This window comes from Tamandua tetradactyla, chromosome 18 (genome assembly GCF_023851605.1).
Source record: "Tamandua tetradactyla isolate mTamTet1 chromosome 18, mTamTet1.pri, whole genome shotgun sequence".
NCBI classification, from domain to species: Eukaryota; Metazoa; Chordata; class Mammalia; order Pilosa; family Myrmecophagidae; genus Tamandua; species Tamandua tetradactyla.
The window spans coordinates 31,657,580-31,684,612 of NC_135344.1; the positions used below are offsets into that span (position 1 = coordinate 31,657,580).

The window sequence follows — 27,033 nt, forward strand, 5'->3', positions numbered from 1 at the left end:
TTCAAAAAATGAGGCTGGGACAACCTCATATCCACATGCAAAAGAATAGATATGGAAATTCCCCTCATGCCATATACAGAAACTAACTCAAAATGGATCAAACACCTAAATGTGAAAGCTAAAACTATAAAACTCTTAAGAGGAAACAGGTATAAATCTTCCTAACCTTGGATTAGGCAACAATTTCTGAAATATGACACCCAAAGCACAAACAAAACTAGATGTCAAACATCAAAAGTAAAACCTTTTTTGTGTGTTACAGGACACTGTTAAAAAAGTGAGAAGACAATCCATACATATGCATCTAATGGGAAAAAGTGCTTTTGAATCATATATCTGACAAGGGCCTATTAATATATAAAGAATTGTTACAATTCAATAATAAAAAGTCGAACAACCCAATTAAAAATGGACAAAGGATTTGCATAGATATTTCTGCAAAGAAGATATACAAATGGTCAATAAGCACATGAAAAGATGTCCAACATCATTAATCATTAGAGTAATGCAAATCAAATCAAAACCACAATGAGGATGAAGTACCACATCACCCTCTAGGGTGACTATAACTTTAAAAAAGGGAAATATGTGTTGGCAAGAATATGGAGAAATTTGAACCTTCATAAAAACCTGGTGGGAATGTAATATAGGTGCAGTCATTGAGAAAAGATTGGTAGTTCCTCAAGAAATTAAACATAGAGTTATCATATGATCCAGTAATTCTAATCCTAGATATATACTCAGGAGAACTGAATTGAAAACATAGGTTCACACAAAAACTTGTGCATGAATACTCATAGCAGCATTATTCATAATAGCCAAAAAGTAGAAGCAACCCAAATGTCTATCAACTGATCAATGGATAAACAAAACATGCTATATACATGCAATGGATTATTATCCAGCCATAAAAATTAAATACTGATACATGCTATACCACAGATGAACCTTGAGAACATTGTGCTATGTGAAAAAAGCCAGTCATGAAAGGCCACATATTGCATGATTCCATTTACATGAAATGTCCGGAATAAACAAATCCATAGAAACAGTGAAGTAGATTAGTGCTTGCCAAAGGATGAGGAAGGGGAGGAATTGGAAGTATGAACTTTTTTGGGGGATGATGGAAATGTTCTGGAATTAGATAGTGGTAATGGTTGCACAACATTGTGAATATGCTAAAAACCACTAAATTGTACTGGTTAAAATGGTGAACTTTCTATATGCAAATTTCATCCAAAAATTACATTTTAGATAAGCCTCCCCACCAGTTACTAAGCAAATAGTCTTTGGAGTCAGAATGACTGGATTCAGGTCCCCACTTTACCCCTTAGTAGCTGGGAGACCTTGGGCAAGTTATTCATCCTAAATCTGTTTCCTCATCTGTGACATGGAGGTAAGAGGGTTGTAGTGAAGAATTATTGTGATAAAGAATGTAAGACACTTAGTATGGCCCTGACAAGTACCTAATCAATATTAACTATGTTTATTCCACCTACACTTACCCCATTTAACCCACCTACACCTTTCCTGTCTTTAATTTATTTGATTCAACATGAAGCAGGTACTATTCTCAATCTGCAGGTGAGGAAACTAATCCACCAAGAGATTAAAAGTATCCTGTCACCATACTGAGGGTCATTCTATTATTAAAAAAAGTCCATATTTTTCAAAAATGTCAATGTCATGAAAGACAAAAAAAAAAAGCCACATTAAAGGAGACTAAAGGGCGGGCCATGGTGGCTCAGCAGGCAGAGTTCTCACTGGCTGTGCCGGAGACCCGGGTTCAATTCCTGGTACCTGCCCATGCCAAAAAAAAAAGGAGACTAAAGAGTGGTGACAAGTAAATGCCATGTATGATCCCAAATTGGATCTAGAAGAAAACAATTTTTATAAAGGACATGATTGGGACAATTGACAAAATTGGAATATGGATAAGAGATTAGATAATAGTGTTAGACGAATGTTAAATTTCTTGATTTTTGATAACTGTACTGTGCAGGGCCAGGATTAGGGTGAAGCAAGCAAGGCTCCAATGGTGCAAAATGTAGGGAGGGAGACTTCCGGGTAGATGGCCAAAGAAAGTAGCTGGAGATTGGCCCTGCTTCACGGAAAAGTTAGGGATGGGACAGGAGAGCAACTGAGGCAGCAATTCAGGGCTGTGGCTGGACTGGGAGAACCTTCTGCACCACATAGGGCAGCCCTGGTTGCAGAGGCCGAGAAACTGAGAGACAGAAGGCTGGAGCCTGGTGCAGAGGCGCGGAGCCATGGAGCCCGTGGGAGTGCACGGACAGGAGTTGGGGACTAGGAAGTAAGCCAGGCCTGTTCCTTGGGCCTGCTACCCTCACAAGCGCAGCCCTGTGACTGGCGACTCACCCCACACCACACGTACCTGAACTCTGTCATCTGCTACCATTCCTCGCGCTCCAGGCACCCCCACTCCACCAGCCCCGAGTGCACTTACCTGCCCCACACCCCTGCCCCAAGTGCAGCCTAACCCACCTCTCCTGCACCCCTCCCAAGAATTACCTCTCCCTCTCTATTCCCTGCAGGCCTTTGCCAGTGCATAAAGGCTACGGGCACTAACCTCCATACCCAGGCTACCCCAGCCCTCCTACCAATAGTAATGAACAGCCTCACCCTGCCCCCACTCCAGCTCTGTGCATCAGTTTATGGCACTTCTAGGCCCATGCATGCACACAGGCCCCCAATCACATCATTCAGCTCTGGGAACTGCACTTTACAGCAGTCCTAGAACCATGCAAGCGCAATCAGCCACACTACCCAGCTCTGAGAAAGTGCTGACCTGCACAACCAGGTCACATCTGCCCCCAATCCACGAAGGCATAACGCCGACCTACTGCCACAGCTCTACGTATGTGCACAAAGGGCCCCATGCCTTAGACCAGTGCACACCAGGGTTATGCCCCCCAAACCAGTGCACCCGGAGAGCTACATCCTCCCTGGCCGCTAGGAGCCCACATTCACAAGCAACAGTGTAACATCCCCAACCTGCACCTATACCTGCCTGAAACAAATCACCGCACTGAGTGCCCCACCCTGTACTCTACTCTCTGCTGTACAGCCATCCTGCAAACACAAGGCCTTAGACTACTGAAAGAAATCAACTTCCAAAGTAAATCAACCAAGATATTTACATGCCATGAAGACAGCAGAAGATCATTAAGAATATCACAATGCAGACAGATATAGCTCTGCCTAATTAAATTAAAACATGAGAGGAGACACAGACGTTGGAACAACTAATCAAAGATGTTCATACAGATCTACTTATTAAAATAAGTGGGATAGCAAATGACATAAAGGAGACCAAGAAGACAGTAGAAGAGCATAAAGAGGAATTTGAAAGAATAAATAGAAAAATAGCAGATATTGCAGAGATTAAAGACTTTGTTGACCAAACAAAAAACATAGTAGAGTCACATAACACTGTGTTTGAATAGACAGAAGAAAGAATAAATGATATAGAGGACGGGATAACTGACTTCAAAGACTTAAAACAGCAAATGGCAAAAAAGATGGAAAAATTTGAATTGGATCTCAGGGAAATGATATGCAGAACAAAGCATGCAAATATAAGAATCATTGGTGTCCCAGAAGGAGAAGAGAGTAGTAAAGGACTAGGAAGAGTAGTTGGGGATATAATGGGGGAAAACTTCCCAACCCTCATAAAGGACATAAATGTACAAGTCAAAGAAGCCCAAGGAACACCAAACAAAATAAATCCAAATAGGCCTTCCCAAGACACTCACTAATCAGTCTGTAAAATGTTGAAGAGAGGCAGAAAATCCTGAAAGCAGCAAGAGAAAAACAATCTACTACATACAAGGGAAACCAAATAACACTGAGTTCAGACTATTCAACTAGCACCCTGGAGGTGAGAAGGCAGTGGTATGATATATTCAAGATCCTGGAAGAAAAAGACTTCCAGCCAAGGATTCTGTTCTCAGACAAATTGTCCTTCAAAACTGAGGGAGAGATTACAGTTTTCACAGAAAAGAAGTCCTGAAAAAATTTGTCAACAAGAGAATGGCCCTATAAGAAATACTAAAAGGAGTTCTACCAGCTGAAAAAAAAAAAAGACAGGAGAGGGAGGTCTGGAGGAGGGCACAGAATTGAAGAGTATCACTAAGGGTAATTTAAAGACTGCAAAGAGAAAGAGGGAAAAAAGTATATAGATCTGACAAATAAAATAAAAAAGATAAGGTGGTGGATTCAAGAAACACATTTTCAGTAATAACTTTGAGCGTTAATAGACTAAATTTACCAATTAAAAGATACATATTAGCAGAATGGATTAAGAAACATAATCCAGCTAAATGCTGCTTACAAGAGACTCATCTTAGACACAAGGATACAAATAGATTGAAAGTGAAAGGATGGGAAAAGATTTTCCGTGCAAGTTTTAGAAAGCAGGAGAAGCTAAAGTTGGAAAAAATAGACTTTAAATGTAAAGACTTCATAAGAGATAAAGAAGGACACTATACTAAATATACTAGTTAAAGGGTCAATTCACCACGAAGATATAACAATCATAAATGTTTATGCTCCGAATCAAGGAGCTCCAAAGTATATGAGACAGACATTGGCAAAACTGAAAGGATTGAAAGATGCTTCACAATAATAGCAAGACACTTCAATACACCATTCTCCTCTATAGATAGAACAACCAGACAAAAAAAAATCAACAAGGAAATAGAGAAGTTAAATAACTTGATAAATGAATTAGACCTAACAGACATATATAGGTCATTGCACCCCAAAGCACAAGGTTATACATTCTTCTCTAGTGCACATGGTACATTCTCCAGAATAGATCATATCCTGGGGCACAAAACAGGTCTTTATAAATTTAAAAACACTGAAATTCTTCAAAGCACCTTCTCTGATCACAAAGGGATGGAACTGGATCTCAATAACCACCAAAGAAAGAGAACATTCACAAATATAAGGAGATTAAATAACACACTCTTAAACAACCAGTGGGTCAAAGAAGAAATTGCTAGAGAAATCAGTAGCAATCTGGAGATGAATGAAAATGAGAGTACAACTTATCAGAACTTATGGGATGTGACAAAGGCTGTGCTGAGAGGGAAATTTATTGCCCTAAATGCCTATATTAAAAAACAAGGAAGAGGGCGGGCCACGGTGGCTCAGCAGTTAAGAATGCTTGCCTGCCAAGCTGGAGGACCCGGGTTCGATTCCTGGTGCCTGCCCATGTAAAAACAAAAAAAACAAAAAAAAACAAGGAAGAGCAAAAATCGAGGACTTCACAGCACACCTGGAGGAACTTTAAAATGAACAGCAAACTAACCCCAAAGCAAATACAAGAAGAGAAATGACAAAGATTAAAGCAGAGATAAATGAATGGGAGAACAAAAGAATAGAATCAATAAAACCAAAAGTTGGTTCTTTGAGAAAAATCAATACAATTGGTGGGCCACTAACAAAACTGATAAAGAAAAAAAAGAGAAAGGATGCAAATAAACAAAATCAGAAATGAGAAGAGGTGCATTACCACAGACCCTGAAGAAATAAAAGAAATCATAAGAGGATACTATGAACAAATATATGCCGATGAACTAGACAACTTAGATGAAATGGACAAATTCCTGGAGACACACAAACAAGCTACACTGACTCAGGAAGAAATATAATCTTAATTTTTTTTTTTTTTTTGCATGGGCAGGCACCAGGAATCAAACCGGGTCTCTGGCATGGCAGGTGAGAATTCTGTCACTGAGCCACCATCACAGCACCCTTGACTCAGGAAGAAATAGAAAATCTCAACAAACCAATCACAAGTAAAGAGATTCAATCGGTCATCAAAAATCTTCCTACAAAGAAAAGCCCAAGGCCAGATGGCTACAAAGGGGAATTTTATCAAACATTCCAAAAAGAACTAACACCAATCCTGCTCAAACCTTTCCAAAAAATTGAGGAAAAAGGAACTCTACCTTTCTCATTTCATGACAGTATCATTTGAATACAAAAACTGGCTAAAGACGCTATCAGAAAAAAAACACTACAGGCCAATCTCCCTAATGAACATTGATGCAAAAATTCTCAATAAAATATTAGCAAATCGAATCTGACAACACATTAAAAGAATTTTAATGACAAGACCAAGTGGGGTTTATACCAGGAATGCAAGGATGGTTCAACACAAGAAAATCAATTAATGTAATACAGCACATTAACAAATCGAAAGGGAAAAGTCACATGATCATCTCAATTGATGCTGAAAAAGCATTCAACAAAATTCAGCATACTTTTCTGATAAAAACACTCCAAAAGATAGGAATCAAAGGTAACTACCTTAATATGATAAAAGGAATACATGAAAAACTGATAGCCAACATCATACTCAATGGAGAGAGACTGAAAGTCTTCCCCCTAAGATCAGGAACAAGACAAGGATGCCCACTGTCCCCACTATTATTCAACATTGAGCTAGACGTTCTAGCTAGAGCAATCAGGCAGGACAAAGAAATAAAAGGCATCCAAATTGGAAAGGAAGAATAGTATCATATCATTATTTGCAGATGATATGATACTATACTTGGAAGATCCTAAGAAATCTACAACAAAGTTATTTTACAAATAAACAAATTCAGCAAGGTGGTGGGATATAAAATTGATATGCAAAAATGAGTAACATCTCTATACACAAGTGATGACCTAGCTGAGGAGTCAGTTAAGGAAAAAATTCCACTCAAAAAAGCAACTAAAAGAATCAAGTACTTAGGAATGAACTTAACTAGAGACTTAAAGGACTTGTACACAGAAAACTACATAACACCACTAAAAGAAATCAAAGAAGATATAAATAGGTGGAAAGACATTCTCTGCTCTTGGATAGGAAGGTTAAATATAGGTAAGATGTCAGTGCTCCCCAAATTGATCCACAGATTCAATGTAGTACCAGTCAAAATCCCAACAACCTACTTTGAAGATTTAGAACAGCTAATTACCAAATTCATCTGGAAGGAAAAGAGACCCCTCTGTTGGTTTAAAAGGATGTATGTCCCCTAGAAAAGCCATGTTTTAATCAAAATCCCATTTCATAAAGGTAGAATAATCCTTATTCAATACTATATGTTTGAAATTGTAATCAGATCATCTCCTTGGATGATGTGATTTAGTCAAGAGTGGTTGTTAAGCTGGATTAGGTGACGACATGTCTCCACCCATTTGGATGGGTCTTGATAAATTTCTGGAGTCCTATAAAAATGGAAACATTTTGGAGAAAGAAGGTAATTCAGAGAGAGCAGAGAAAGCTGTAGCATATGAAGCAGAGTCCACCAGCCGGAGACCTTTGGAGATGAAGAAGGAAAACGCCTCCCGGGGAGCTTCATGAAACAGGAAGCCAGGAGAGAAAGCTAGCAGATGATACCATGTTTGCCATGTGCCCTTCCAGATGAGAGAGAAGCCCTGACTATGTTCACCATGTGCCTTCTCACTTGAGAGAGAGAGAACTGGAACTTTATCGGCCTTCTTGAACCAAGGTATCTTTCCCTGGATGCCTTAGATTGGACATGTCTATAGACTTGTTTTAATTGGGACATTTTCTCAGCCTTTACGACTGTAAATTTGTAACTTATTAAATTCCCCTTTTTAAAAGCCATTCAATTTCTGGTATATTGCATTCCAGAAGGTGGCAAACTAGAACAACCCCCAAATAACTAAAAGCATCCTAAAGTAGAAAAACAAGGTGGGAGGATTAACACTCCCTGACTTTAAAACCTATTATAAAGCCACAGTGGTCAAAACAGCATGGTACTGGCACAAAGATAGAAATATTGACCAATGGAATCAAATCCAGAGTGCAGAAATGACCACCAAATCTATGGTCAGCTTATTTTTGACAAGGGCCCCATATCCTCTGAACTGGGATAAAATAGTCTTTTCAATAATTGGGAATGGAAGAACTGGTATCACTAGCCAAAAGAATGAAAGAGGACTGCTATCTTACACCCTACACAAAAATTAACTGAAAGTGGATCAAACACCTAAATATAAGAACTAGCACCATAAAGCTTCTAGAAGAAAATGTAGGGAAACATCTTCAAGACCTAGTAATAGAAGGTGGCTTCCTAAACTTTACACCCAAAGCATAAGTAGCAAAAGAAAAAATAGATAAATGAGAACTCCTCAAAATCAAATGCATCTGCACTTCAAAAGACTTTGTCAAAAAGGAGATGAGACAGCCAACTCAATGGGAGAAAATGTTTGGAAATCACATATCAGACAAAAGTTTGATTTCCTGTATATACGAAGAAATCATACAATTCAACAACATTAAGAACAAACAACCCAATTATAAAATGGGCTAAGGATATGGATATGCATTTTTCTGAAGAGCAAATATGGATGGCTCAAAAGCACATGAAGAGATGCTCATTTTCAATGCTAAGGGAAATGCAGATCAAGACTACAATGAGATACTGCCTCACACCTATTAGAATGGCTTTATTAAACAAACAGGAAACTATAAATGTTGGAGTGCATATGGAGAAACTGGGACACTTATGCACTGCTGATGGAAGTGTATAATTGTGCAGCTACTATGGAAGAATGTTAAGCGGTTCCGTAGGAAACTAAATATTGAGTTGCCCTATGACCCAGCAATAGCACTATTTGGTATATATCCAGAAGAGCTGAAAGCAACAACACAAGAAGGCATCTGCACACCGATGTTCATAGCAGCATTATTCACAATCACCAAAAGATGGAAACAAACCAAATGTCCATCAACAGAGGAGTGGATCAACAAAATGTGGCACATACATATGATGGAATATTATGCAGCAGTAAGACAAAATGACATCCTGAAGCACATGACAAGATGGATGAGACTTGAGGACATAATGCTGAGTGAAATTAGCCGGACACGAAAGAATAGATACTGTATGATTCCACTTTCATGACCAGCATGAAGGTATAATCAGAGGCTTATAATACATAATATAGGGAACTTAGAAATACATAGAAGCTAGAAATGGGTGAACCATTAGCTAATGAGGTTGAACTCCAATGTAAGGAAATAGATAGGAGTGAAGGTGGTTCTCTAGTGGGTCTATAAGTAACATTACCTTATTGAAGATGAACAAGATTGAAAGGGGTTATGTAGACCTACATGTCCCACTGATTAACACTAGAAATATGAATGAGTTCTCACAAGAATTACTTCAAAGATATGATTCTTGTATCAAATCCAGAGTGCAGAAATGACCACAAAATCTATGGTCAGCTGATTTTTGACAAGGGCCCCATATCCTCTGAACAGGGACAAAATAGTCTTTTCAATAATTGGGAATGGAAGAACTGGTATCACTAGCCAAAAGAATGAAAGGGTACAGGGGAAACTGCTATTGCATGCTATGAGCTATGTTCAAAAGGAAACCATCAGCACCACCATAGCAACAGCAGAGGTAAATATTGGGGGGAGGAACAAGAGTTAAGAGGTTTAGATTTCCTATTTGGTGAGAGTGTGTTTATTAGTTTTCTTTCTCTTGGGAACAATGAAACTATTTAAAATTGAGAATGTTGATGAACTGTGGACTTTGGGCTCTCTACATGATGCCCGATGAATGCAGGAGGCTGAAGGATGCACTGACTAAGAAGTAGATTGTCAAACGATGATGTACACTTATGAAGGAAGGTTGTGCTGCTATAAAAAGGAACAAAGTCGTAAGGCATGCAACGATGTGAATGAACATGTGGGACATTTGATGAGACAAAATAAGCCAGAAACAAAAGAACTAGAATGGCATGGTCACCTTTAGAAAATGCTTATAAGAAAACAGGGGCCTATATTGTAAGCTTTTACAGCAGACACATTATCCAGAGTGGTGATTATTATTTTTGGATTTTGAGAGTCTGTTTCATATATATATGTATAACCAATGTAGAGACAAGAACAAAGCCGAACAGGTTGGGGTTAAAGTAATTCAGAACATAGGGGTAAGGAATCCAGTGCCTATATTTCAGAACCACACATACTCTTTGAGACCAATGGAAGAAAGGTTTATTTGGTCTGGAACTGAAATTTTCCATAGTGTGTAATCTAATTCAACCTATCTATATAGCTCATTTGAACAACTGAAACACAGGGTGCACAGAATAAGAAAGAGGTCCTTTAATCTGGTATAGGTTATTGTAATGCCTGGATACATCCTAGAGTATTTTAAACAGATAATCAAAAAGTACTGACAAAGTCCCCTGAGGGATAGGAGAAAGAATATGGAACTATTAAACCTTACCATCAAGGAATCCCCTGATACTGTGTCAAACTTTAGGGACACCCAAATCAATAGGGCATGCTCTTGATCATGAGGCTTACTCTTGTGAAGCTTATGTAGTAGCTGAGAAGCTCAGACTACCTATAGGCATGCCTAACAGTTACTTCTGGAGGACCCCTGTTGTTGCTCAGATCTGGCCTCACTCTCTCTAAGCCCAAATTTGCAAGTGAAATCTTTGCCCTCCCCCCTACATGGGACATGACATCCAGGGGTGAAAGTCTCCCTGGCGACATGGGAGATGACTCCCAGGGATGAATCCAGACCTGGCACCGTGGAATCAACAATTCCATCCAGACCAAAAGGGGGAAAAGAAGTGTAATTAATAAAGTATTAGTGGCAGAGAGCGTTCAAATAGAGTTGAGAGGCTACTCTGGACGTTGCTCTTACACAAGCTTCAGTTACACCTTGCTACCTATCATAACCTGCCAACCCCCAACCAAGACCATTCCAGCCAACCCTAAAGAATAACTAGGGCAATATATAACATTCAACAAGGATTCCATGCACTAGAGCAACTTTCTAGAACCCTACAACCTCCAGATGGGTCCCCGGTCCAGATAAGTCCTGAAACCTAGCCCAGCCTCTCCAGAACATCAGATAGTTCCATCTCCCTACCCCATATTAGTGGCATGCCCTTCCAATATCAAAAATTTAGAATTGCCACAGCCCAAACACTCCTAAAGTGAGGGATGGAAAGATCAAAAGTTATGGTGGAATTATACATAGAAGATAGGACTTAACAATTGAATATGAATGCTGAATCATTAAATTGATCTCTTTTAGTCTCCAATATTTTAGAGCAGCTAGAAGTAAAACCTAAAATTGTGGAATTATAACCAATGTCAAACTCTGAAATGTGTTCTACAACTAATTGTGGTCCTGTGCTTTGAAATTTATAGCTTTTTTGTATATATGTTATTTTTCGCAAAAAAAAAAAAAAGAAAGAAAAAGGTCGACTGTGATGAGAAAAAAATACTTAAGCCCTCTAGCCTCCTATATTCTGGAGCAGCTAGAAAGAAAATTCTGAGAGGATCGTATGGTAGCCTATGAGAAACTCTGGGATCTGTCCTGTAACTACTTGCTGGAGAGTGCTTGAAAAGTATTATTTTTTTATTTCTTTGCTTTGTAGATAGGTTATGCTATACAATAAAAAAAAAAAAGTTAAAAATCAGAAGTAAAAAAATATATATATAAAAAAGCACTCAAGGCTGCTCACTCTCAGGTTTTGCTTTTCCCAGGTTCTGACCCTCATATTATGATCATATAAGAGAATAGCCTTGTTTTTAGGAAGCACAAATTCAAGTATTAAGATTAAAGGAGTGGGCAGTACAATGGTGGCTCAGCGCCATTTTTTTTTTCATTCCTTCCTGGACAAATAGTATTTATTGAGCGCCCACTCTGCGGCAGGCGCTGTGCTAGGCACGGGGGATTCAGCAGCGGACGCCAGCCCAGGCCCATGCCCTCCTGGAGCTTCCATTCTAGGGAGGACTGCCAATGATAAGCAAATATATGCAAATCTGCAAAACGGAACACCCCCTCTTCCCGGGTGGGGGCTGGGCTTGAGGCAGGGGTCGGGAGAGGAATAGGCTGGGGAAGGTGGGGTTGCTACGGGCTAAGTTTTCTCCTCTGCCATGAATTCTCCTCTGCCATACCAGAGACCCAGGTTCGATTCCCAGAGCCTGCCCATGCAAAAAAAAAAAAAAAAGAAAAAAAAGATTAAAGGAGTAACAATGCATGATGCAACTAACTCTCCAAAAGTTCAGAAGTAATAACAAACATATGAGAAACACAAAAGCATATGTGGCAAAATATTAATAGTTGAAGAATATGGGTAAAGGGTACACAGAAATTCTTAGTACTTGTCTTGCAACTTTTCTGTAAGTTTAAAACTATTTTCAGGGGTTGTTTTTTTTCTTAAGACACTTTTCCATGCAGTGAAGTTCCTTTATCAGGAGAGCTGGAATATGAACTCTCTGTGGGCTCCAGCCGATGACCCAATGTGCTGGGTATCACTCACCAGGGCCTGGGCAGACCTCCTGACCGGGAACTCAGAAAGGTACCCAGGTGCCTCAGAGCAGTGTTTCTTAATCTTTAACATGCACACATATCACCAGGGGTCTTGTTAAAATGCATATTCTGATTCTGGATCCAGGCAGGGCCCAAGAGTCTGCTTTTCTAACAAGCTCCCTGGTGAGGCCAATGCTGTTAGTCCCTAGACCATACTTCCTAGGGTCTAGACCCCTATGGCCTAAAATTCCAAATTTATCAGGGAGGGAAATAATGAAAAGAACAGTAAATGATTTAGGAAACAGTCCATGGTCATGATTCTATGCTCAAAAAATGTTTTTCGATGATAAGTTGAGCTTTCTTTTTTCATAAGTTCTTTCATTCAAGAAATATGCATAGCAAGCCTACTGGAGGCCATATTTTAGAGCACAGAATTGAATGGTGATGTACATTAACTGAAACAGTTAGAGTTGACCCATTCTTTCCCTTCCCCCAGAAGACTCCAAATCAGCCTAAAAACTAGGCAGTTTTTAGTTCAACTAGTGAACTTGGCATCTCACAGTCTCACTTGGTGTCACAGGCACAAGAGAAAACATTGCAGGCAGGGAGTGCTGGAAATGACGATTTCAGCAAAAGTGGAAAAAAAACATTTCAGAAAAAGAGTTGGCATCTGTGCTGTTGCATCATTTTAGTGACAAGAGTCTTATAATGAATATTTGTATTAAGGGTTTTTTTTTGGCTTTCAACTAAAAGTTGAGGGGGAAAGTATCCTATACTTTTATATATCCTATAGAACAACACCAAATTCTTTTCTTTTAAAGCACTTTTCTACTGCTGGCAGGCAGACAACTTTGAGGAAAATTATTAACACTACCTTGGATCAAATCATAGCTACTATTGTTATTTAAATAGTCAGGAATAATCAAGTGCCACCTTTAGAGGTGGCAATTAGGCCTAGGAAACAGGTACTTGAAGAGAGAAGGATGCTATGAGCATTTGAGCACCATACATTCACATCTACTCAGGAATGAGCTCTGTGAAGAACAGGATGTAGTTTGAAGACAAGATATTAAAAGTGCAAATCAGAAAACTCCAACTTAAGCCTTAAGTCCCACTGTTCCGGTTTGAAAGAATTTATGTGTCCTGGAAAAGCCATGCTTTAATCCTAATCAATCTTGCAGGAGCAATGGTTTCTTCTAATCCCTATTCAGACTATAGGTTGGAAACTTGATTAGGTTATCGCCATCGGAGATGTGACTCAATCGTGGGTATTAAATTTGATCAGATGGAGACGTGTCTCCACCCTTTCTGCATGGGTCTGGATTAGTTTACTGGAATCTTAGAAAAGAGGAGACATTTTGAAGAGGGTTCCTTTTGAGAATGAGGAGAGAGCCGTAGGACCATGACAGAAGGATGAGAGAACCAGAGTCCACCAGCCAGCGACCTTTGGAGATGAAAAAAGAGAAGGCTGCCAGGGAGCTTCACGAAGCAAGAAGCCAGCAGGCTGTTGCCATGTTCACGATGTGCCTTCCGAAGGGAGAGAGAAACCCTGAACTTCATGGGCCTTCTTGAACCAAGGTGTCTTTCCTTGGATGTCTTAGATTGGACAATTCTATAGACTTGCTTTTGAACATTTCCATGGCCTTAGAACTGTAAACTAGGAACTTATCCAATTCTCCTTTTCAAAGGCTGTTCCAATTCTGGTATATTGCATTCTGGCAGCTAGCAAACTAGAACACCTACCCTCTCCCACGTATCCCCAACATCTCACAAAAGGTGGTGGGCAGAACCCTCCCCTCTTTGAGCCTTAGCTCTCTGAGATTTTCTTCTCCTTTCTCCCTTTGGCTACTGCTGCTGTTCTGTGTTTGCTTCTTCCCCTTTCCTTTCCCTGGCTAACTTTCACTTCCTTGGCACTTCTGACCAGCTCACCCAGCTGCTGCCTTTAGCTGTCCCTGGTAGGCCAACTACCCACTGTCCCACACTTCCTTCCCTCGCCTCCCTCCCCAGCCTGTGACCTTGCTCAGAGTGTGCCCATTCTGTTCTGCAGCCTTGCTCCTGCAAAGGGGCACTGCACAGTCAGGGAGAGCTGCCATTGCTCTGGTACCTGGGCATTCACATAGGTATCTTTAATCAGGAAGGAAATGAGAACACAATGCCCACAGGGTCCCAGGCCCCCTGAGGCCACCAGTGTAGCTATTTCCATCCCTCCTCCTTTGCAGGGAGGCTGGTTCCCACCTCAGCTCCCACCTTGTTCAACAATAATCCTATCCTTTAAGAAAGACACCTAGACTCAAAACTTCTCTCCAGTCTGAGCACCCACTGCTGCCTTCTTTTTCTTCTTCTTCTTCTTCTTCTTCTTTTTTTTTTTTTGCTGCCTTCTCTTGGACACAGATAATTGGCTGAGATTACTGCCTGGGAGGTGTGAAGTTCATCTGAACTTGACTGAGGCTACACTGGTTACTTAGAATGCAGGTCCTGACTTCCTGCCTAACCACGGTCCTCAAAAGCTCCCGGAAACATTTCTTTGTTGGCGTGTTTGACCCAAAGGCCAGGAATGTGGGCTTACACAGTCCTACCCTCACAGCCTGCCCTCCATCCCCACAGGTCACCCGAGGGGAGAATTGGAACTGAGATTCTGTGGCCAAGAAAAAAGCCATATTGGGCAATCACAGGCCCAGGCAGGGATTCTTTCGCCACCCTCCAATCCCACCACGCCCCATGTTCCAAATGTCACTCATCCAGGAGGCCCAGCTTTCCTCCCACCAATGACTCCATCCCTGTTGATCCCCTCATTTAAACAACAGTAATCCACTCCCACTAGCACTTGATTTTATACTGTCTTGTTTACATTCTTCTTTATCAGGAGACAGAGGAATAAAGGATATGATTATAGATGGGCTTTGGAGTCAAACAGACAATGATTTAAGTTCTAGTTCTACTACTGTATGCTCCTGGGCTTCTCTAAGCTTCAGTTTCTTCACCTTTAAAAGTGGGTACTATAAAATACTCATTTAAAAAAATTTCCCCTGAGGATTAAGTGAGATAATTCTCTTATCCAACAAAAATTTATTGAATGTCTGCTGTTTGCCAGGCAGTGGTCTAGATGGGGATGCAGAGGTGTAGAAGACAAATTCCTTGTCATTACAGAGCTTACATTATAGTGGGTGATGCAGACAATAAGCATGTAATCAAAAAATAATATATTAAATAGTGATAATTGCTATTTTAAAAAGACCATAGAGAGAGATTAAATGTGGGGAGGGGATAGAGTACTATTTTAGACAGGGTGGTCAGGAAAGGCTCTCTGAAGGGATGACATTTGAGCAGAAGAAACCTGAATGATGTAAAAGAATGAGCTGTGCAAAAATTTGGGGCAAAGCAAGTATAAAGATCCTGAAGCAGCTTGGTGCATTCTTTTAACAACAGTAGGATCAGTATACTTAGGGCAGGGTAAGAGAGAGGAAGTGAAGTAAGAGATGAGTTTAGAGAAGTAATAAACCATATAGCAAGTGCTCACAAATAAGAATACTCTTATTTTCCTAACAGGTTGTATGCTCTTTAAGAGCATTCATTAATTGAACAAATGTTTATTGAGTGTCTACCACGTGTCAGGCACTGTGCTATAAGATAGCAATATAATAATGATCAGGAATGCTGTGGAAGAAGAAAACATTAAGAAATTGGACAAGGAGCAGCGATAGGATCACAGAGCCATCTGCAGCGACCCATTGGAATCTCAGGAGCTGAACACAGAGACAGTCTGACAGCTTTCTGTTGCATGACATTCTATTGTACAATACTGCCTAGAAAAGTTCTCAGTGAATCATTATATAAACATTAAGAGATGGAAAAGATAGACAACGCCAATATGAATCAAAAGAACAATCTTAGTAATTTTAATATTGCTCAAAATAGTGTTTAGGTGACAAACATCATAAGGGGACAAAGAGAACTTTATAAACAGTACAGATTAAGAAGCTATGAAGATTGTAAGCCATATACACCTAACAATATAGATTCAAAATACATAAAGCAACACAAACAGAAGAATCTACAACTGTAGCTGAAAATGTTAATTTTTCCCTTAGAAACTGATACACTAAACAGTAAAAAGAGAGAAAGAAAGAAGTTAAATAGATTTGAATCACTCAGTTAATAAGCTCAGTCTTATAAAGAGCTTTATACCCAACAAATAAAGAATATACTTAGTTTTCAAGAAAACATCGGCTAGCCACAAAGATCAGTCATGTATCTCAATAAATTCCAAAGTATCAACATCATACACCCCATGTTCTCTGACCACAGTGCAACAAATTTAGAAATCGATAACAAAGGGATAGCTAAAAAAAATTCCTAAAAGTCTGGTAAAATAAAGAAATTATAATAAAGGGAATTATAAAATACTTCCAGCTGGATGACAATGAAAGTATCACATGTCAAAATATGTGTAAAGTAGGACTAAGGGGGTTTATGGTATTAAATACTTTTTTTAACAAACAAGAAATATTAGAACCAAATGAGCTTAGTGTCCAGGGCAAAAAAATTCAAAGAAATAAGTAGGAAGGAAAAAATAAAAAGGGAAAAATCAATGATATTGAGGTGGTAGGGAAGGGGGAAGAAAAGCAGTAAATGTGAGTAACATCTCAACAATTCAAATCAACAGATGATTTGAAAAGGCTAATGAAATTGACTAACCTCTAGTAAGACGAGATCAAGTAAAATAGGAAAATATACAAATAAATTGAAAACAGATTAAAAGGAGGAAATAATTTACATCTAAAATGGGCATTTTTGAAAAAGGTTCCAAACTACTGAACGCTAATAAAAGTGAACATCTAGATGAAAGGAATACATAGCTGGAAAAATGTAGAATACCTAAATAGTACAAAGAAAAATATATTTGAATACAATAATAATCATTAAGTAATTTGAAAAGGTAATGAGAAAAACTTCAGCCATCAGTTATGAACATATACACATATTTTCATATTAAAAAGCAATGGAGCCGGAGAAGATGGCGGCTTAGTAAGACGCGCAGGTCTTAGTTCCTCCTCCAGAACAGCAACTAAAGAAACAGAAACAATACAAAACAGCTCCCGGAGCCACGACAGAGACCAAAAAGACAGCGTACCCCATTCTGGAACGGCTGAACGGGCAGGGAGAATCTGCTGCGGTGAGATACCCGAGGGGCGCGCGTTTTCCCGGCCGGGGCGGGCTGGCGACTGGGGTCCCCTCCACGCACGTGGCTCCCCGGTCTGACTGGGAACGTTGGATAGCGGGGCCCTCCCGTCACGCTTGGCATCTCAGGCCAGCTGGGCAATTTGGACCGGCACTCCCCCAAGCCGCGGCCGGCGACCCCCCCACCACGCACGGTTTCCCTGGCCGACTGCGAGATTCGGATTGGCAAGTTAAAGGAGCCACAGCATCTTTTACTGGTGGGCCCCGCAGACAAATGTGTGCCACGAGCGCCACCTACTGGGCAGGAAAAGAAAAACAGAGGCCAGAGATTTCACAGAAAAATCTTTCAACCAGCCGGGTCCCACACCCAGAGAAATCTGACTAAATGCCCAGACACCAGCAGAAAATAATGGATCACGCTCAAAAAATTGAAAATATGGCCCAGTCAAAGGAATAAACCAATAGTTCAAATGAGATACAGGAGCTGAGACAACTAATGCTGAATATACGAACAGAAATGGAAAAACTCTTCAAAAACCAATTCAATAAATTGAGGGAGGACATGAAGAAGACATGGGCTGAACAAAAAGAAGAAATAGAAAATCTGAAAAAACAAATCACAGAACTTATGGGAGTGAAGGACAAAGAAGAAAAAATGGAAAAAACAATGGATACCTACAATGGTAGATCTAAAGAGACAGAAGCTACAATTAGTGAACTGGAGGATGGAACATCTGAATTCCAAAAAGAAACAGAAACTATAGGGAAAAGAATGGAAAAACTTGAGCAGGGGATCAGGGAACTGAATGACAATATGAAGTGCACAAATATACGTGTTATAGGTGTCCCAGAAGGAGAAGAGAAGGGAAAAGGAGGAGAAAAACTAATGGAAGAAATTATCACTGAAAATTTCCCAACTTTTATGAAAGACCTAAATTTACAGATCCAAGAAGTGCAGCGCACCCCAAAGAGAATAGACCCAAATAGGCGTTCTCCAAGACACTTACTAGTTAGAATGTCAGAGGTCAATGAGAAAGAGAGGATCTTGAAAGCAGCAAGAGAAAAACAATCTGTCACATACAAGGGAAACCCAATAAGACTATGTGTAGATTTCTCAGCAGAAACCATGGAAGCTAGAAGACAGTGGGATGATATATTTAAATTACTAAAAGATAAAAACTGCCAACCAAGACTTCTATATCCAGCAAAATTGTCCTTCAAAAATGAAGGAGAAATTAAAATATTCTCAGACAAAAAGTCACTGAGAGAATTTGTGACCAAGAGACCAGCTCTGCAAGAAATACTAAAGGGAGCACTAAAGTCAGATACGAAAAGACAGAAGAGAGAGGTATGGAGTAAAGTGTAGAAAGAAGGAAAATCAGATATGATATATATAATACAAAAGGCAAAATGGTAGAGGAAAATATTATCCAAACAGTAATAACACTAAAAGTTAATGGACTGAATTTCCCAATCAAAAGACATAGAATGGCAGAATGGATTACGACCCAGCAATACCACTGCTAGGTATCTACTCAAAGGACTTAAGGGCAAAGACACAGACAGACATTTGCACACCAGTGTTTATAGCAGCATTATCTACAATTGCAAAGAGATGGAAACAGCCAAAATGTCCATCAACAGACGAGTGGCTAAACAGATTGTGGCGTATACCTACGGTGGAATATTATGCAGCTTTAAGACAGAATAAACTTATGAAGCATGTAATAACATGGATGGACCTAGAGAACATTATGCTGAGTGAGTCTAGCCAAAAACTAAAGGACAAATACTGTATGGTCCCACTGATGTGAACTGACATTCGAGAATCAGCTTGGAATATATCATTGGTAACAGAGACCAGCAGGAGTTAGAAACAGGGTAAGATAATGGGTAATTGGAGCTGAAGGGATACAGACTGTGCAACAGGACTAGATACAAAAACTCAAAAATGGACAGCACAATAATACCTAAGTGTAATGTAACTATGTTGGAACACTGAATGAAGCTGCACCTGAAATATGGTTTTTTGTTTGTTTGTTTGTTTGTTTGTATCTTTTGTTTTTGTTTTTTTCTTTTTCCTTTTTATATATATATATTTTTATTAGTATTATTATTTTAATTCTCTTCTCTATATTAACATTCTATATTTTTTTCTGCTGTTTTGCTAGTTCTTTTCCTAAATCGATGCAAATGTACTAAGAAATGATGATCATACATCTATGTGATGATACTAAGAATTACTGAGTGCATGTGTAGAATGGAATGATTTCTAAATGTTGTGTTTATTTCTTTTCTTTTTTTGGATTAATAAAAAAAAATTTAAAAAAAACAACAATGGAAAAAAAAGGAAGAACAACCATGAAACAATTTAAGTATTGCTTATGAGGAAGGAAAGAGACAAGGAGAAAGAAGCCAGAATTCTCTAAATAGACCTTGTTTTATATAATTTACATTAGAATCATGTAAATATTTCACATAATTTAAAACAAAATTAAATTTAACTAAAATGCAATCCCTAAAATTTGAAGGAAATGTGAAAAATTTAATTGGATAGCTATCTTACAACATATGCAAAAATAAACTCCGAATGAATTAAAGCCCTACATTTGAAAAGCAAAACTATAAACAAATAGAAGGAAATGTAGAAATATTGTCAGGACTTTGGGGATGGAGAATATTTGATTTAGAGAGGCTTCAAGTGCACAAATTAGGGTTGAAAAAATTATAGATTCGATTAAATCGAAATTAATTGTTTCTGTCCTATTGTGGCCAGAAATCAACAGATGATCTAGTGGGAAAAGTTATTTGTAATACTCAAAATCAACATAGAATAAAGATTTATAATATTCAAAAACTCCTTCAAGACAACCTTAAGAAAAAGACAGGAAATTGAGCAGAAAACAAAATGAGCATAACATATGATGAGGCCATTCACAGAAGGGGAATGACTAATAACATTGAACCTCATCAGTAAAGTGTGAAATAGAAATTTAAACCAAATAGCATTTTATATCCCTCAGATAGGAAAAAAGAAAATCAGGTGCTAGTAACTGCTGGCAATGATTGGGGCAACAGGAAGCATAACACACTCAATGGGAGTGTGAAATGAGAAAGCCACTCAGAAGGACGGACCGAACTATTTTGGGAAAGGAGGAGTAGGTGTCCCTAAGATACAGCAATTTCACACCTGGGTTTATATGAAAAAGAAGCTTAAGTTTATCATGAGGATCAAATGTGTTACCCTCATGAATCAGTCAGATAATATTAATTCTTTTGCTTCAACTCCCTTTTTAACAAATTCTTACTTTCTAGTGGCTCTCAGATTTTTCACGTGAAAGAAAAAAGTTGGTATACATATAGATGGTAGATGAACTTTGAAAGCTTTATGCTAAGTGATATAAGCCAAACATAAAAGGACAAATTCTATATGATTCCATTTTTTGAAATATCTAGAGGCCAAGCAAATTCATAAACACAGAAAGTAGATTAGAGGTTACCAGGGGCTGGAGTAAGCGGAATAGGGAGTTATTACTTAATGGGTGCAAATCTTCTGTTTGTGGTGATGAAAAAGTTTTGGTAATGGACGGTGGTGATGGTTACACAACTCTGTAAATGTAATGAATATCATTGAAATGTACAAATAAAAGTGGTTAAAAAGGAAATGTTAGTTATTATATAAGTATATATAACTACAATAAAAAATTAAAACAAAAAATAAGAGGGACACAGGAAGAGTCAGAGTCAAAGGAGAAGGCGATGCAATGATGGAAGTAGATATTGGAGTGGAGTGATTTGAAGAGAAGGGGCCCAAACCAAGGAATACAGAGAACCATAGAAACTCAACTGCAAGGAAATAGATTCACCCATCAGAGCGGCAGAAGGGCCTGGCCCGGCCAATAACTTGACTTCAATCCAGTGAAATGGATTTTGGAATTCTGACTTCCAGAACCATAAGATAATAAATTCCTGTTGTTTTAAGACACTAAGCTTGTGGTAATTTGTTATAATGACAATAGGAAACGAACACACCTGGGATATTTGTTAAATATACAAATTACCAGCCCTTCCCCTATAAATTCGGATTCTATAATTTTGGGTTGGGAGCCCACGTATCTGGTTTTAACAAGGGGCCAGGTGATTTTTATCTTCACTTATATTTGGAAAACACTGCAGTGGACTGTGGTAATCCAGCTAACTTCACTGCTAATTTTCTGGTAACAAACTCCCTCTGCTTTAGCTACAAGTGTGAGACATGACCAAGGATTGACCAATCTTGATACTCCATTGCTCTAAGGATTAAGATTGGGCTGGGGGGTAGACATGTGGCCCAAAGTGACCATCAAAATACTACTCTGGGAATTTATACATAGAAGCTATAAGATGAAAGTGTTCTTTCTTTGTTCTGGGATTGCTATGCTATGATGGGGCATAGGCCTGCCATTTCTGGCAGTCATCTTGGCTGACTACATGGAGGAAGCCCATCTGCAGTAGGAAAGAGGACAATAAACATAGCATACACAGAAGGAAACAGAGTTGAGAGATAGAGGGAGAGAGGGGGAGAACCCTGATATCTTCTGATCATCTAAATCCAGTTGCATGTTATGCTTGTGCCATCCCTGTTCTTTCGACTTATAAGAAATCAGTAAATTCTATTATTGCTCAAACTCAGTGAATTGGTTTCCATTCTTTTGGAATAAAAAGACTCCCAACTATCAAACTGGGAGTTATCTGGATTGTCTAGGAAATGCATCCTTGATATTGTCTTCACCCATTTCCATGTCCTTGATTTTTCTCTTCACCCATTTCTACATCCAGCATCGAATGCTTCTTACTTTTCTATGCCAATTTACCCTAGGCTGATCAGACTGCATATACTAATTGCATAAAGAGTTTAGCCATTCTGTCTGTACTGCTCATGTTAACTCCTTTACAGCAAAAAAAAAAAAAAAATCGGCCTTAACCCCATAGAATCAGTCCTCATCAACTACCTGTTCAAGCTAATACTCTTTATACTTTTAATTCTGTCCCCCTTCCCCATCTAGTCAATGTCAAGAAATTCTAGAATGGTGGAGTGACTCTTCCCATGAAAGCAAATTTTGTTCAAAGTACTATCTACAAAATACCTTCTGCTGCCACATTATTGGGGTTTTATTGCCATCTTTAGCTTGAAGTAAGGAGCAAAGAGGAGGCTGAGCATTTACTAAAAGATTCTTCCCCATTATGCAAGTTATTTCACCTCCAACTGGAATGTTGTCTTTCAATTCCAAAGTTTCTCAACTCTAGCAGCTGCAGTTAAACACTGTTATCTGCTTCATACCTGTGTATTGACAGGGGATGGACCCACAGCACTTACAAAGTGGGACTCACCAAAGAAAGTCCAGCTTTGCTGAGGGCGCACACACAGACCACTGTCCACAAGTTTTATCAGATCCTGAGTGGACTCAGGATGTAAACTTTGGTGAAAAATAATGGGAATTCCTAACATTGTCCTCTGTCAATAGAGTGGAAAGAACATTGGACTAGAAGTCAGGAAACCTGAGTATAATCTTGGCTCAGCTATCTATTACAATGTACTAAACTTAGGCAAGTCATTTAACACTATTTGATTCTAATTTCTTCATCTGAAAAATGGAATGCATGGTACTCCCCTGCCTACCCCACACAGTGTTTGTAAGAATTAAACAAAGTATAGAAATGTAAGATATTATTACACACTATACAAATTTGCTATACGAATATAAGGCATAATTAAGTTGCCCTTTTCCTAGATATCTTTGTTTAAACCTAGTACTATGGGATTGTGGCTATTCTATTTACCATGACTGAAGAAGTGATTTGCTTCTTATAAATCAATTTGTTTAATATTCATATATTATAATGAGGTGGGAATTATGAAGTCCCAAATATAGAGTAGTACCAAATTTGGAACATCAGTTATAGTACTACTACTGCATATGCAAATGGTTGAAGTCCAAAATATGGGTGCACATAGCAATACAAATAGATGCTAGAAATTGCTGCAAAACATGCCTAAAAATAGTCTTCAGCTCGTGTTCGGGTGGTCGCACACGGCCCGAGGGCCGCCTCCTTCTCGCTGCGCATTGCTGAGGCCACCGCGGAACCATGGCGGTGCTGGCACTCCTATCCTTCTTGTGACAGGGGAATCAGGCCTAAATCCATTTCCCGACATGACACAGCCAACAAGTAGCAAAACTGGAATTGAACCCAGGTCAGCTGGCTCCAAAATAAGGACCTTTTCCATTATACATGTTGTGGCACAGGTCTTTTGGGGAACGAGTTTAGTATATAAAGATCACCAGGGTCTGTTGGTTTCCCAGATGGACATTGGCCTAGATGGGGCGAGGGAAGCCCAGATGTGGCTGTATTGTCTGTGGACTTCTCCATGAAAGGAGACCTTCCTTGGTGGGGACTTGCAGCGGTTAACCTTATTCCATCATCCTCGAGCTACTGTTATGGTGATGGTGAAGGAAGTAGATAAACTGGCTCTATCTCCAGGTAGTGTCATCTCCAAGGGGGAGAACACAGTTTCTTTTAGTCTTCACAGAGTTGCTAATTCCATTCATTCCTTCTTTTCTGAAGAAACTACTGTAGTCTTGCAGTTGGCTCCCAGTGAGGAAAGAGTGTATGTGGTGGGGAAGGCAAACTCCATTTTTGAAGACCTTTCCGTAACCTTTAAGATAGCTCTGTAATGGTTGGTTTCAAGAAAACTCTATTTTCAATTTGCTTCCTCTCAATTCTCTGAGTAGAAACAATGAAGTTGACCTACTCTTTCTTTCTCAACTGCAAGTGCTACATATTTCAAGTTTGTTGTCGCCACATAAGCATCTAGCCAAGGATCATTCTCCTGATTTCTTTTCACTAGAGCTGGTAGGTTTGGATGAAATTGGGAAACATTACAGGGAAGACACTGAACAATTCAGGGATGCTTCTAAGGTTCTTGTTAATGCATGGCAAGTTTGCAGTTGATATATACAGTCTTTATGGTGAGAATGCAGTGCTAAAATTAGTGACCATCAAGTCATTCATCATGGGCTTTGTAAGGAAGCCAAGGAGTATTCTTGAGGCAAGACTGACAAACAATCCAGCCTGTCCCTATAACCTTTGCATATAAGTATAACTTTGAGTATCCTGTGGTTTTCAACATAGTACTTTGGGTAATGAACACCTTGGCCTTGGCTGTGAATATTATCCCTCACAATATTTGGAACAGGAATCCTGGATATGATAGCATCATTTATAGTCTAACAAACCAGAAGATTTGAATGGATTGAATTTACCTTATGCCAGATTTAGAAAACAGCTTTGGAAATAGGCTGTTTTGTTAAAATAAATCTTTTAGTATGGTTTAAAGTAGATAGTACATCTAAACTCACAAAACGAAACAAAACAAATTTTGTTCTTTATTTTGTGTGTACCTGTGACTTTTTTTAGAGTGAATTTTAGTATTAATGTAAGTCAAATTGTGTGATCAGGGCCATATATGCTCAAATATAATATAACCATTAATAACATAATTTTATTCCATTTAATACTTGAAAATATGCACTAAAATAAATGTAAACCAATTTAGAATAGCTTGTGTTATTTATTTTGGAAAAATGCACAGAATTTACTAGAGAAACTTACAAAGGGTTAACTTCCTTACAAGGGATTGGCAAAAATCATGTTTGGGCTGCTATATACTATGAAGTATTTGTAAATGTCTCAATTTTATGTAAATATCTCTGGAGATGAGGAAATATTTTTTACCTAGAGCAGCCCTAAAATATGGATGTGCTTACACATTTGTTTAGTTTTGAGCCTATTCTGATTAACCTCTTCTGAAAGTCTTGTGATCCATATGGTCTGGTGTGGATAAAAACACTACACTGACCTAAGAAGAAACTAGCTTTGTGGAGGCAGCAATGCGTATAATTATACACACAAAAACAAATCGTTGGGACCACATTTTGGGGCATGACTATAATATATTTTTATTTCATAAACTTTCCTTCTGGGTAAGTTTCTATGGTTTGTGGTACAGTTTCATTCTAGAGGATATTAAATGCAAGTGGACAAGTCCTACTTTTCATGTGGAAGTGGATCAACGTCTATAAAGAATGACAAAGTTAATGATTCTTAAAAAAAAAAAAGGTCTTCAGCAGATGCTTCCAAACTCTTTCTGGGTTACTGCTTTTTTTTTTTTTTTTAATCCTGTATGGTGGAGTCACATTTTATTATTTTTCCATGTGAGTATCCCGTTATTGCACAGCATTTGTTGAATTTTTGTTTGTTTGTTTTGTTATTTTTGGGATTGCTTGTTTGTTTTTGTGAAATGCATGGGCCGGGAATGGAACCCGGGTCTTCTGCCTGGCAGGCGAGAATTCTACCACTGACCTACCCTTGCACCCCGGATTTTGAATGAAACAAAGCACAGTGGATTTGGACCAGAAATCTTTAAAAGCTTCTCCACTCCCACAAATGTCTTTATTTAGTGCTAAATTTAGAACATATGTATAGAGGAAACCAGCAAGAAAGACAAAGCCTGAGTATGCTAATGAATTAATACTGCCGAGCCAAGTAAGTAGAAAAATATGGAGTGGTCTCTACATGTTAGCTAAACTACAAAGAATGCAAGGGCTCTTGCTTTCAAGGTCCTATAATCTCTATATATTAGACATAACATTGTTTGCTAACATTTTTTGAGGACTTACTATGTGCTGGGGACTATTCTCAGTGCTTTATTCATACCAATGCATTTAATCATCACAACAACCCTGTGAGATAAACTGTGATATTATACAGTTTATAGAAGAAGACACTGAGTCTCACAGAGATTAAGTGACTTTGCTCAAAGTCACATGGCTAGTGACAGAGATAGATTTCAGTGCCCACACTCCTAACCACGATGTGATACTGCTCCTTGAGAAAGACACAGATGGGCAAGAACAGAACACCCTATGACTTCAATTCACACTAACATATATTCTTTATTATTTTTTAGTTCCACCTATCCCAGTGAGGATGCTTTACAGATCTGTATCACAGCCCTTATGTTGAGCCTTACACCTGGTAGGTTCTTAGTATTTACTGATTTAATCATGGACAGTACTATTTTTGGATGCTTACATTGTTCTGAATGCAAAATCAACATAACCAATGTCATGAAAGATGTGTCAGACTCCGGGATTCTGGTGAATCCCATACGTTCATACTGGATTGCAATTGTCATTTTCCCTCCTTGCCTCTTGGCTATACTATAAGCTTCTCAAGGGCAATCAAGCCATCAGCATCCTCAGAGACCATCCCAGCGCCTTATACATTCTGATTAGTGAGGAGATTTGATTGTGAGTGACAGGAGCCCAACTGGCATTTGCAAAAGCAGAAAGGAATGTATTGGAAGAATGCTGAGGGAGCTAACGGGATGAGAAAGAGGAAGTAAGAACTGCAGGAAGCAGAGGAGTTAAACAGATTGGATGCCAGGTTCCATGCTGCTGGGACTCCCTTTCTTTCAATTCAT

At 38.9% G+C, this 27,033-nt stretch overlaps 1 pseudogene; it reads left to right on the plus strand.

The window, feature by feature from the left end:
* The first annotated feature begins 23,539 nt into the window (after nucleotides 1-23,539).
* LOC143662408 (renin receptor pseudogene) lies at nucleotides 23,540-24,805 on the plus strand (annotated as a pseudogene).
* The last annotated feature ends 2,228 nt before the right edge of the window (nucleotides 24,806-27,033 follow it).